At 32.7% G+C, this 12,642-nt stretch overlaps 1 protein-coding gene across 1 annotated transcript in view; it reads left to right on the top strand.

Moving 5' to 3' along the window:
- Window positions 1-1,800: 1,800 nt before the first annotated feature.
- The window catches only part of LOC133190639 (uncharacterized), a 54,357-nt gene continuing 43,515 nt past the window's right edge, over window positions 1,801-12,642 (top strand). Inside the window, exons 1-2 of the mRNA XM_061326330.1 lie at window positions 1,801-1,870; window positions 10,691-10,828. The gene's annotated coding sequence lies outside the window, so the exon portion shown is untranslated. The remainder of the gene's footprint in view (window positions 1,871-10,690; window positions 10,829-12,642) is intronic.

Here is a 12,642-nt window from a genome sequence, read left to right as displayed (position 1 = left end):
ATAGATTATATAAGTTAAAACATTTAAAAATTCAAGTTGAAATTGGAGATTCTGTATTTTCGAGGTATTGAGTACTTCCATGATTTAAAATTATATGCTGCCATCCTTACTGGAAGACGAACAAGTGAACAAATAATCAATCTTCAAGAAATGTTCATAATCACTTTAATTTTATAAATGATACTAGTAAATGGAGGAATATGATAATCATAAACTCAGAGTCTTACACATTATGATACATGTATAAGGACATGTAGGTATACTCTTGATATTAGAGAAAGCATGTGTTTATTGCCATTCTTTGTATCTTCAGAAAGTGGATAAATACTTGTATATCTCTACAATCTGAGTGAAATCAAATCTTAGATCTGCACCGTATTCACTCTGCGCGAATCTAGGGATACTGATATTGATTAGACTGAAAACTTCTGAAATACACTGGTTTTAAAGCAAGAATCATATGAAGTTGGTCAAGACGGGGAACACCCCCCTTTCCAGCTCCCATGCACACACACACACACACATATGAAAACAACTTGTATATATATCCAATCTTCCAGCATTGAAGACTTCAAATAGTGGAATGACTTGACAACAGTTGGAAGACTAGCCTAAGGGTATAAAAGGCAAAGTCAGGCATTCAGAAGGTAGCTGTAGAAGTTAGATGATGAATCAGGAATAAAAAGTTGAGGTGTTCCATCCTAACAGCAAAAGATTCAATGAAATTGAATACATATCAGATGTGTAGGTGTTGAATACTCAGTATAATTAGACATAATTCCCATTTATCACTATTAGCATGTAAGGGTGGGATGTGTCCTAATTTATGACCTTGAATTTTGGTAAGAATTATCTCCCCCTGTTTTTAATAACGCTAATAAACACAAATCAATTTTAAGAAACTTATCTGGTAAAAAAAAATCGTTATTTCTAAAAAATTGCTCCAAAGACTTCATCGCAATCTTTGTTAAGTACTCACTGCTTAATTAATTACATTTTGAAACTTTCTCTAGGTACATGTACATTGTAAATCCTTTTCTACTGTAAAATGCTTTAAATTAATATCAGAGTATTATGTATGTGATGGGCATTTAAGGATAGAGAAAACTTACAGGTAAGAGCAGAATAAAAGTGTAAAAGTTATAAACACCAGTGGCAAGTATCCGAGGAAATTGATGTTAAGCTCTGGGTGTAGTAAATCTGAAGAAGATTGAGACAACTGGTCCTTATCTATCAATGGGAACCTAGGGGAGAAACAATTGATGCAAGTAGTACCTTACCCATGCAGTCCCCATCTCTAGATAAGAGAAAATTTAAGTAGTGTGTGATATACCCATATATACACCCTCAGACAGAGCTGTCTTTAAGTTAATAATATGCATGTATCATTCCAATCATTAACTCAGACAGAGTAAAAGGAAAACATATATCCCTTTTAAGATCCTGATCATACAATTACATAGGAAATATCTTTGAAATCTTCTTCTCAAGAACAACTAAGCCATAATTAGTCATATTTATACAGAAACAACCTTAGGTATTGTAGAATCAAGTTTGTTCAAATAATGACCCCTCAGGGGTTGGGGCACAACAGAGGGTCAAAGTTTTACGTAAGAATATATAGGAATCATCTTGAAAAGAAAATCTTTTGCACAAGAACAGCAAAGCCATGATTAGTCATATTATTATAGAAGCATCCTCAGGTAGTGTAGATTCCAATTTGTTCAAATTTACGGTGCATTTAAATCGTTTTATCGAAACAGTTGCGAATTGACCGAACACCGCTTTTATATCAATGGAACTGAAAACACAAAAGAATGAAAAGGAGGAAGTAATTTATCAGTAAAGGATAGACAGACGACATAAAAAGGTATTGTGCTCGAGATAAAGGTAATTAACCGCTACAGTTTTTTGGTGAGTCTACTTCAGTTTTGTCTAAAATATGTATCGTAATATTTCATTTTTTTTAAAGCGAAAGTAGACATGTATTTTCATAGTAGTTTTGGGAAAATGTGTTTGTTTAGGTCCGATGGATAAATTAAGGAAAGACACCAGAAAGAAATATGTCGAACCTTAGACGCAGGAGTTCTTCTTTAATACCATAAGAAAACCGTGTTACATAATCATCATGTTCGTAACTTAAATATTATAGCTGATTCTCATTTTATTTTGTGAATTGTCTATAAAACAAAACAAGGTCATGACAAAAATGTCAAATAATCGATCATTCCCATGATGTGTTAGTTCTACTTGCATGTGTTCAAACCATAACCCCTTGGGTAAGGATTACACCAATAATTCTGGAACAGTTTTGATCAGAAATATTTTGACATTCACAAGAACAAAGTGGATAAAAGTTTATTTTGAACTTTGATACATGTTTTTTCAGACAATAAATATATTTGCATTATAGTTCTCTTGAGTTGTTGCATTTTATGAAATTTTATGTATCAAAATGAAATATATGGAGATAATGAACAGTATTCAAGCTCAAAAGTCCATTAAACAATACAAAATAGGAGCAGAGCAAACACAGACCTCCAAAACATCAGAGGTGAGATCGGGTGCCATGGGGGAGTGAGCACCCTCTGCCGACCAGTCACACCCGCCATGTGCTCCTTGTCATGATCGGGTAATAACAGAAAAATCCGTCGACAATTTAGTTTGTAAATAATAGCCTAACAATTAGTATGAAATTTGACAGCATTTGACTCAATGATAAATTGTATTTGCTGACAAGTTCATTCATTGTATGGACCATAGAACTTACGAAATGATGACTTTAAACGAGACTGCTGATATTCTTGTTTCATCAACTTGTTTGTCAATAATTTAGCTCGTTTTAGAAATTGTACATATGTAGAGCATGCTCTTGCATATCGAATTAACTGAGAGATATAAACCCCATATGCAGGTGATGGAGGTATATTGCTGCATAAGTAAGGAAAGTTGACGATTGAAAAGTTAAAGTCATCACGTTCATCATAAAGCTTAGTTGTTAGATTACCATTAACATCTTTTTCAAGTAAAATATCCAAATATGAAACAGATGTGTCAGACTCTGTGGTATATTTTATCTCAAGCTCACCGGGATTTATTGTATCATCATAAGAATGGAAATAACCATTGTTAATTAACAATACGTCGTCGATATATCTAAATGTCAAGTTGAAGGCCACAGCAAGTGTTTTCTTCTTTTCACGTATAAGATTTTGGACAAATTCTGCTTTATATGAATGCAAAAAAAGGTCTGCTAATAACGGGGCACAATTGGTACCCATGGAAATTCCAATAGATTGTTGGAAGACCTGGTCTCCAAAAACCATATAGATATTGTCAATCAGAAACTCAAGCATCTTTTTAATGTCAACTTCAGAGTACTTGTGTGTACAATCAGAATGTTTTTTAAGAAAATAATTTTGCAAATGACCAATGACAAGGTAAGTAAATTTACGAGTTCCATTTTTATTGAAAAAGCAGCTGTCAATGATATCAAAAAGCCTGGACTTTAATTTATCATGGGGAATGGTTGTGTATAAAGTTGAAAAGTTGTAAGTTTTTAAGCTGTTGATTTTGGTAAAATCTTGTGATTTCAAATTTTCCAAAAGTTCCTTGGAATTTTTAAGTATGTACATCTGATTTACACCACTTCTCGAATATATTGTTGCACAGTACTCTAGAAGTTTCTCCTTCACTACTGTTAATATCTTAGCGAGGAGTAAAGAAAGAGGCTTGGTTGAACATTTACTGGAACCCGCTATGTATCTTTATTTGTGAGGATTTTTATGAAGTTTCGGAATCCAATATAGATATGGTAATTCAAATTCATTTTGGTTGTTTGGAATATTAAAAATATTCAAAACTGATGTATGATTTTGAAGAATTTCTTCCTTAGAAAGGTAACTATGAGTATAAGTTGGATTACCACTTGAAGAATTAAATCCAAGTTCCTCTGAAATACCGGTACATTTAATATAATGAGCCTTACAAACAAGGACATTGTTGTTACCTGCTTTGTCAGCAGGGACCAGTACGTACTGATCATGTAATCTAATTCTTTTTTCACTTCTGGATTATTGAAAACAGAAGGATAGATGGTTCTCATATTGCCCCTCAATCGTTTAATGTGAGATTTTACATACATCTGATAAATTTAATCCATTCTGACAAAGTGTAAAGGTCTTCTTTTTCATGTCTGCCCATTGCGTGGCGTAATCCTCTACAGAATCCATAATATTTATGAAATTCCGATGCCAGTTGAAGGATCAGGATTCCCTATATTCAGGAGACCTTTTAAAATTAATGATCTAAGGTCCTCATTATTAACTATATTTACATCACCAGTAATAACGTGTCCAGCAGGACGATAGTTATTGGGTGAAGAAGAACATGAACAAGATGGAGGATTATGTTTCAGATATTCTATATCCAGGCCCTGTAAAGTTTTCCTGTAATTAAAAAGTTTGGAAGCAATAGTCGATGTATATTTGTAGGAAATACAAGGTGTAGTCTTTAACTTGAAATACGGTGGAATACAAGACTGGACCCTTTTGCATGTGATTAAGAATATTACTTGATATATTAACCAGGTCAATTCCTTTATTGGCACATTGAAGTTTAAAGGAAAAAACTGATTGTTTTAGCTGCATTTTCTTCAGTAAAACATGGGGGTTTCAAAACTCATTACTCCCTATTATATAAAGAAGATCCCTCTTGATTTTTAGCTATAGGTGGAATGGTTTGTTTCAGAAATTCATATGTAGTTGCTTAAAATGGTCTTCAGATGATAATTATAATTAGCTTTTTGCTTTGCATTTTTTACAATGAAAATTTATATAAACTTCCTATCAAAATGATCAAACATGATCAAATGTAAAAAAAAAATTAATATATTGCATAAACTGGTTTCCAGACTGAAAGTCTTAAATTATCTATAATGATCATGATTATTATTAACTTTTTTAGTTCTTTTTCTAAGATTTTGCAATAAATGTAAGGTTATAAACTATGATCATATTGCCCTGTTCTCATGGAGAGATTAATTTGAATTATATACAAGTTACTGCAATTTAAATTGGAATTGCATTCACATTAAAAATTTAATGCAAGTTAGTTTAATTAATTTAATGTGTATTCAGTTGCTCTACATTTACCATGTTAACTCCGTGTGAACACTAAGGATCTAAAAAAATTCCTAGTTTCTCATCCAATTTTTTTTTAAAGATTGAGGCGGGCGGGCAGATTTTATTTTCTATTTTTAGCTCACTTGAGCTGAAAGATCAAGTGAGCTTTTCTGATCACATTTTGTCTGTAGTCCATCTGTACGTCCGTCCATCTGTCTGTAAATTTTTCACATTTTCGACTTCTTCTCCAGAATCACTGACCCAATTTCAATTAAACTTGCCACAAAGCATCCTTGGGTGAAGAGGGTTCAAGTTTGTTCAAATGAAGGGCCACGCCTTTTCCAAGGGGAGATATTTAAGAATAAGTGACAAATTAAAAGCATCTTTTAAAATTCTTCTTCTCAAGAACCACAGGGCCAGGAAAGATGAAACTCATGTGGAAACATCCTCAGGTAGTGTAGATTTAAGTTTGTTCAAATCATGACCCCCGGGGGTAGGGCAGGGCCACAATGGATAATTACAATTTTACATAGAAATGTACAGGAAAAATCCTTAAAAATCTTCTTCTTAAGAACAGCAAAGTCATGATGAGTCATATTTATATGGAAGCATCCTCAGGTAGTGTAGATTCAAGTTTGTTCAAATCATGACCCCCGGGTGTAGGGGCCACAATGGACAATTAAAGTTTTACATAGAAATATATAGGAAAAATCATTAAAAATCTTCTAAAGAACAGCAAAGCCATGATGAGTCATATTTATATGGAAGTATCCTCAGGTAGTGTAGATGCAAGTTTGTTCAAATCATGACCCCCGGGTGTAGGGTGGGGCCACAATGGAGGATCAAAGTTTTACATGTATAGAAATATAGAGGAAAATCTTTAAAAATCTTCTTTTTAAGAACAGCAAAGCCATGATAAGTCATATTTATATGGAAGCATCCTCAGGTAGTGTGGATTCAAGTTTATTCAAATCATGACCCCCTGGGGTAGGGTGGGGCAACAATGGAGGATCAAAGTTTTACTTTGAAATATATAGGAAAAATCATTAAAAATCTTCTTCTAAAGAATAGCAAAGCCCTGATAGGTCATATTTATATGGAAGCATCCTCAGGCAGTGAAGATTCAAGTTTGTTCAAATCATGACCCCCGGGGGTAGGGTGGGGCCACGATGGAGGATCAAATTTTTACATAGATTCTGAAATATATAGGAAAAATCTTAAAAACTCTTCTTCTAAAGAACAGCAAAGCCCTGATAGGTCATATTTATATGGAAGCATCCTCAGGTAGTGTAGATTCAATATAGTTAAAATCATGACCCACAGGGGGATCCAAAGTTTTACATAAGATCATATAGGAAAATAATTTCTTCTCAAGAAAGAAAAGCTATGTTTAGTCATTTTGATATGGAAGCATCCTCAGGTAGTGTAGATTCAAGTTTGTTCAAATGATGACCCCTTGGATAGGGAGGAGCCACAATGGGGGATCAAATTTTTACAAAGGAATATATAGGAATTTTTTTTTAAAAATCTTCTCAAATACAACAAAGCCATTTGTTATATTGACATGGAAGCATCATCAAGTAGCTTAAAATTCAAGCGCCCCCCCCCCCCCCAATCTTTTCAATACTGAACTGATTTACTGATCTGTTCTTTTGCATAGCCAATGTGCTCAGGTGAGCGATGTGGTTCATGGGCCTCTTGTTTATTATGTTTTCATTGTGCAGATTTTTTGTTGACCTAGCTGATCAATCAGTGCAGATTTATCTATAATGCCTGAATAAAAGTCATGGTAGAGGTCCATGTAAATATGCATATCATTCCCTAACTACACATAATCACCTATCTATCACAACCAATGATCCTTGTTTTATGCATATTAACGTCTTGTCAGCTGTCAAAATCATGCTGACATTTGCGGGTTTTAAAATGAAAGTTGAATATAATGCTAGTTGAATACCAATCCCAATCAGAAAGAAGACAAAGAAAAACAGAAAAAAACAAAGGGGGGGGGGGGTAAAAAAATTGGGGCGGGTGGGGATGAGCTTGAGAATCTAGGAATTTTTTTATTATGGCCTTATTTATAATAAGCAAAGCTTATTTGAATTAAATTTTGACACGTGTATTAGCAAAATTAAACCACGTACATGCTATTATTGATTGAAAAACAAAGGAAAATTAAGTGTGTACAGACTCTACGAGACAAACTCTATGACATAATGTCAATTTTTTTTATCTGCTTTGCTTCAGGTGACTGATTTGTAATTCATAATAGCTTTATTTTAATTAGTAATAGAATTTTAATGGGCATTAGTTTAACAGGTAGTGGACACAATTTAAATTCACATTTATTTAATTTGCATTATTTTACTTCACATTGAATTACTGTGAATTAAAAATTTAATGTGCATTAATGTGAACAGTGCACAACTGAAGAAAGACCTCTATCGATTTTAAAGCCAAATAGTGAAATGTCAGGATCAACCCATCTCCTGTCTCTGTAATTATGAATTTAATAGGTCTTCCACCCACTGAATTTATCCTTGACAGGGGGACATAAATTCTCTAAATAAAAGCTTTTTTATAGACATGTACATGTTCATATTTTTTGTCGGCAAGATATATAGTAAGTCAGGTGAGCATTGTGAGCCATGGGCCTTTTGTTTTTAAACATTAATTGTTTTTGGATCAGTGCATCCAAACGTAAGGGTTCAAACACAAGAAAAAACTGTTCAAATCACGGGCTAGGGTTAGGGTGGCGCCACTTTAATGGATGAAATTTTTTACATTGAAACATATAGGAAAAAATCTTTAAAAATCTTTTCAAGAATCACTGGACCAGAAAAGATGAATATTATGTGAAGGCTTTCCCAGTGGATAAAGTGGGGCATCACAAAGGGTATAAAAGTTTCACTTGGAACTACATGTATGTATCTAAGATTTTTTTAAAAGTCTTCTTAAGAAACACAAAAGAATGATTAATTTGCAAGCATTCCCATATTGTGTGAATTTATTTATTTTTTTTTCATTATTATTTTTTTTAATTATGGACCCAGGTTAGAGTCAGTTTAAGGATACACGAAAGGTTTCCAAATGCCTGAATTTCATTAGCATGTAATACTGTAAACCAACTATTATTCGCATCATCTTTTATTCGCGATTCGTCAGTTTGCAATCAATCCACCATGATTAATTTTCGCGACCAAGATACATTCTACGAAAATACACAGTAAAATATATTGTTTGTGGTGATAAAAATTCGTGATTAAAGAAGGTCGCGAGACTTGCGGATATTTCTCGCACGCAAATAAAAGTTTGTTTACAGTATTTTTTTCATTATCATAGGTAATATAATAAAAGTAAATATCATTTGAAAGCTTATTAAATTCACTATTTAATTATCCTAACTTAAACTTTCATTGATAACTTTATATTTGAAAAATTTTTAAATTTTGATGTAAATTTTAGTGCATAAATATTTTATAAATCAACTTTGTTGTATTTAAATACCCCTCAAAGTAATCATTTGGTCCTTTAAGGTAAATTAAAGATTGAACTTTTTCTCTGATTTTTTATAATTCTTCTTATTCGAAGGTTACGGCCATTTGCACTTCAGGGTTACCAAAGCAAGATATCAAAAATCTGAGATGTGGTTTTGGGAACCCACATTTGAGAAGCAACTTAGCCAATTTTCAGAGAAATAGGTCCATAAATAAGGGAGCTGAATCCTTTGAAATAATACAAAATTATTATACCTCTACTAATTTTTGACCATATAAGAGTAAATTGATTTATTACATTTTCAACAGTGAAATACTGTAATTTATTTACTGAATAAAGTGATATTCTGACACAGTGTGAAAGCATGGTAATCTCACAGTGTGAAAATATCAGAAGTGCGGCAAAACTTACGATTTTCGTTCCCTTCACGAAGAGTGTTTTTAAATAAATCCCTGGCCTGTTATAAGATAGAGTTATTGAGCCATCCTAACAGAGACTTACAGTTATTCTGCCAAAGTTTTTCCAAATATGTCATTGAAAATCCATGTTTACAACATTTTTCAATCTCGCAATTGCTTAGCTATGACGTCTCAACAGCTCAACTATGACATCACAGCATATGACACTGATATATTTTGCTGATTCCCTGAAAATCACCGTTAAAAGACTTGATTCCCTGCAAAAAGGTGCTTCAGTTTGATGAACTGTCATACACACCTATTTGGAACACTTTACAATTTCTTTAAATCATATGAAAAGTACCGATATGTTCCAAATAAAATCATGAATATTATAATGCAGCTCAGTTAAAGTTATATATAAGGAGGCGGGGCCTAATATTTATACGGGAAAAAGTAACTTGTTATTGTGACGTCAACATGGTAAACTAATGTGCACTGAGAGCTAGATGGATCATGTTACTTTGTCACAGTGTAAATTGTTAATAAAATAAACAAAGTTGCTTGCAGATCTATACAAGTGTTTTATAGACCATTAATTGATTCAAATGCAAAGACCTTTTATTGAATTTATTTATTTATTTTATCTACATTCTGAGTAATCAAAGTTTCCCAGTGCACACCTTTAATATACAGGTAATTGCACTGCATATAAAATAGAGTTGCAGTTACGGATTTTGAAAATAGTCTAATTTTGGTATTGGTATAATAAAACAGTTAAAGTATATCATTGAGGGAGTCAGCAAGATTCCCTCCGCTGCACCTGGGGAAATAGACTTGCTTTTGGGAACTGAAATCTTGCTGACTCCCTCAATGATCCATATACTTTAACTGTATACTGTCTAATCTTCCTTTACAGTAGAGGGCAAAAACCCATTACACAACAAAATCTGCCAAAGGTAGAAATATATGATACCTTGGAGATTCAGCTTTGGAAACCTGTCACTTAGTCATATTTCCTATGCATATTCACAAGTATGGGAGGTTCTTTTCTATATTTTGATGTTACGAATAAAAGCCTTAAAACTTTGCTTTAAACTTAGTCTAAATAGTTGTTATTTTACCCCCCTCCCCCCGCAAACGACGTTTGGGGGTATATTGGAATCAGCATTTCCGTCTTTCTGTCCTTCTGTCTGTAGACGTGATTTTGTCCAGACCTTTTCTCGGAGACTATTGCATGGATTTGTCTGAAATTTTGTACACTTATTATTCACCATATGAAGGTGTGCACCTGGTATTTTCATCATGATTGGATAATTTTTCTGCATTTTACAGGTGTTTTTTTTTCATTTTTATTGACTTGGTCATTTTGAGTTCGTGTAGGTTTGAGACAGAATCTAGAATTGCTAGTTAGTACATCTGTATAAAAATGTGAATTGCAGCTTAAAACTACTCATTGAAACTTAAAAAAAAATCACCAAGTATGAAAAAAAGATTTTTGGTAGATAATCTGTACAAATCTAAGAGTCATATACAGTAACCTTATTAAAAAGAAGTTGCATCAGGATTACTCATTTCTTTTTTTTCATTACATAAAACTTTGTAACAAATTAAAAAAAATCTTTGTTTTCAACAGAATGACATATACGTGCATTTTCTATTGTGTGACAGATCAGATGGTGTAAATCCATTTGTCCCTTGGGAGTAATGATTGGACATGCATCCAGTTGAAGAGTTCCGAGTGGGAAGCTTTTAGAACATCTCTGATCTTTTATCTATGTCTCCTGGGAATTTGGCAGAAGAATTAAGGTACCTAAAGATCTCTGTTCTCTAAATCTCTTAATTGTAATTTATAATAGTCTAGCTGCCAAATTAAAATACAGTTACTGCATGACCAGCCTTTTATTTGAAAAATGAATTTTGGATTAAATTATCAAGATTAATTTGATATTGTATAATATGATATTTTTATTCTTTTTCAACAAACAAACTGCAGAGTGTACAATGTAATTTCTCACAAAAATGACAAATGCAAAAGTGTTCCACACGCAATTGCCACAAAAAAAAAAAAAAAAAAAAAAATGAGTAAAACAAACACGATGCATATGAGAATTAATTCAGTACAAAATCTAAAAAGAACAATGGGTTTTAAAATGAATCATGTACAGTTTTAAGTAATAACTAAATAACTAAATATAAGACATCCTACAATTTGTTACAAACAAACACAAAAATTATGTGTACCGTAATTTTTTAAAAAGGTAATGCAAAAACAATCTCATCCCCTCCTTCAAACTTTGTATATTAAAGGTAAACATACATATTGAACTGTTAGGCATGCATTAATTTGCATTTGAAGCATATATAATTATATATACCTTCAAGAATTGACAATTATATACATGCAGGTACATGTATGAAAGATATATCAAAGAAAATACATTTTACTGGATGTTTATTGAATGCCAACAATCAGATAAGAATTGGAGCTTAATTGTGTAATATAAAAAATAAATCATTTAATTAAGATGCAGTGTATTGTGTCATTGATACATATGTAATAATATTTTCTATTCTACAATTCTCTTTCATTCAGAGACCACCATGAAGGAAACGAGGAGAAAAAACAATTTGGTCAAAAGATGCTATTTATAAGTGATTTAAATGATTAGCCAAGTAATGATGGGGGGGGGGGGGGTATTTTGAAGCATTATACTTTCATGTAAATATTTTTTTTTTAAAAGTGGGTCAAACTCTTAGGTCAAGGTGAAAAGGTCAAAAATATTTACACCCATGGAAAGGTCTTGTCAAAATGAATACACTTGTGAATATTAAAGCCCTAGCACCAACTATTCAAAAGTGATGACCAAGGTTAAAGTTGGGTAATTTTTTGCAAAAGTAGGTCAATCTCCAAGGTCAAGAGGTCAAATATGTTGGTATCCAAAGGAAGGTCTTCTCGCAAGGAATACACATGTATTAACAGTAGTGAAGGAGAAACTTCAAGAGTACTGTGCAACAATATATTCGAGAAGTGGTGTAAATCAGATGTGGATACTTAAAAATTCCAAGGAACTTTTGGAAAATTTGAAATCACAAGATTTTACCAAAATCAACAGCTTAAAAACTTACGACTTTTCAGCTTTATACACAACTATTCCCCATGATAAATTAAAGTCCAGGCTTTTTGATATCATTGACAGCTGCTTTTTCAATAAAAATGGAACTCGTAAATTTACTTACCTTGTCATTGGTCATTTGCAAAATTATTTTCTTAAAAAACATTCTGATTGTACACACACATGACACAAGTACTCTGAAGTTGACATTAAAAAGATGCTTGAGTTTCTGATTGACAACATCTATATGGTTTTTGGAGACCAGGTCTTCCAACAATCTATTGGAATTTCCATGGGTACCAATTGTGCCCCGTCATTAGCAGACCTTTTTTGTATTCATATGAAGCAGAATTTGTCCAAAATCTTATACGTGAAAAGAAGAAAACACTTGCTGTGGCCTTCAACTCGACATTTAGATACATCGACGACATATTGTCAATTAAAAATGGCTATTTCCATTCTTATGTCGATACGATATATCCTGGTGAGCTTGAGATAAAAGATACC

This window comes from Saccostrea echinata, unplaced genomic scaffold (assembly GCF_033153115.1).
Source record: "Saccostrea echinata isolate AGI-Se365-2 ecotype Australia unplaced genomic scaffold, CSIRO_AGI_Sech_v1 ptg000022l, whole genome shotgun sequence".
Classification (NCBI taxonomy): domain Eukaryota; kingdom Metazoa; phylum Mollusca; class Bivalvia; order Ostreida; family Ostreidae; genus Saccostrea; species Saccostrea echinata.
This window is presented reverse-complemented; position numbering and strand designations above follow the sequence as displayed.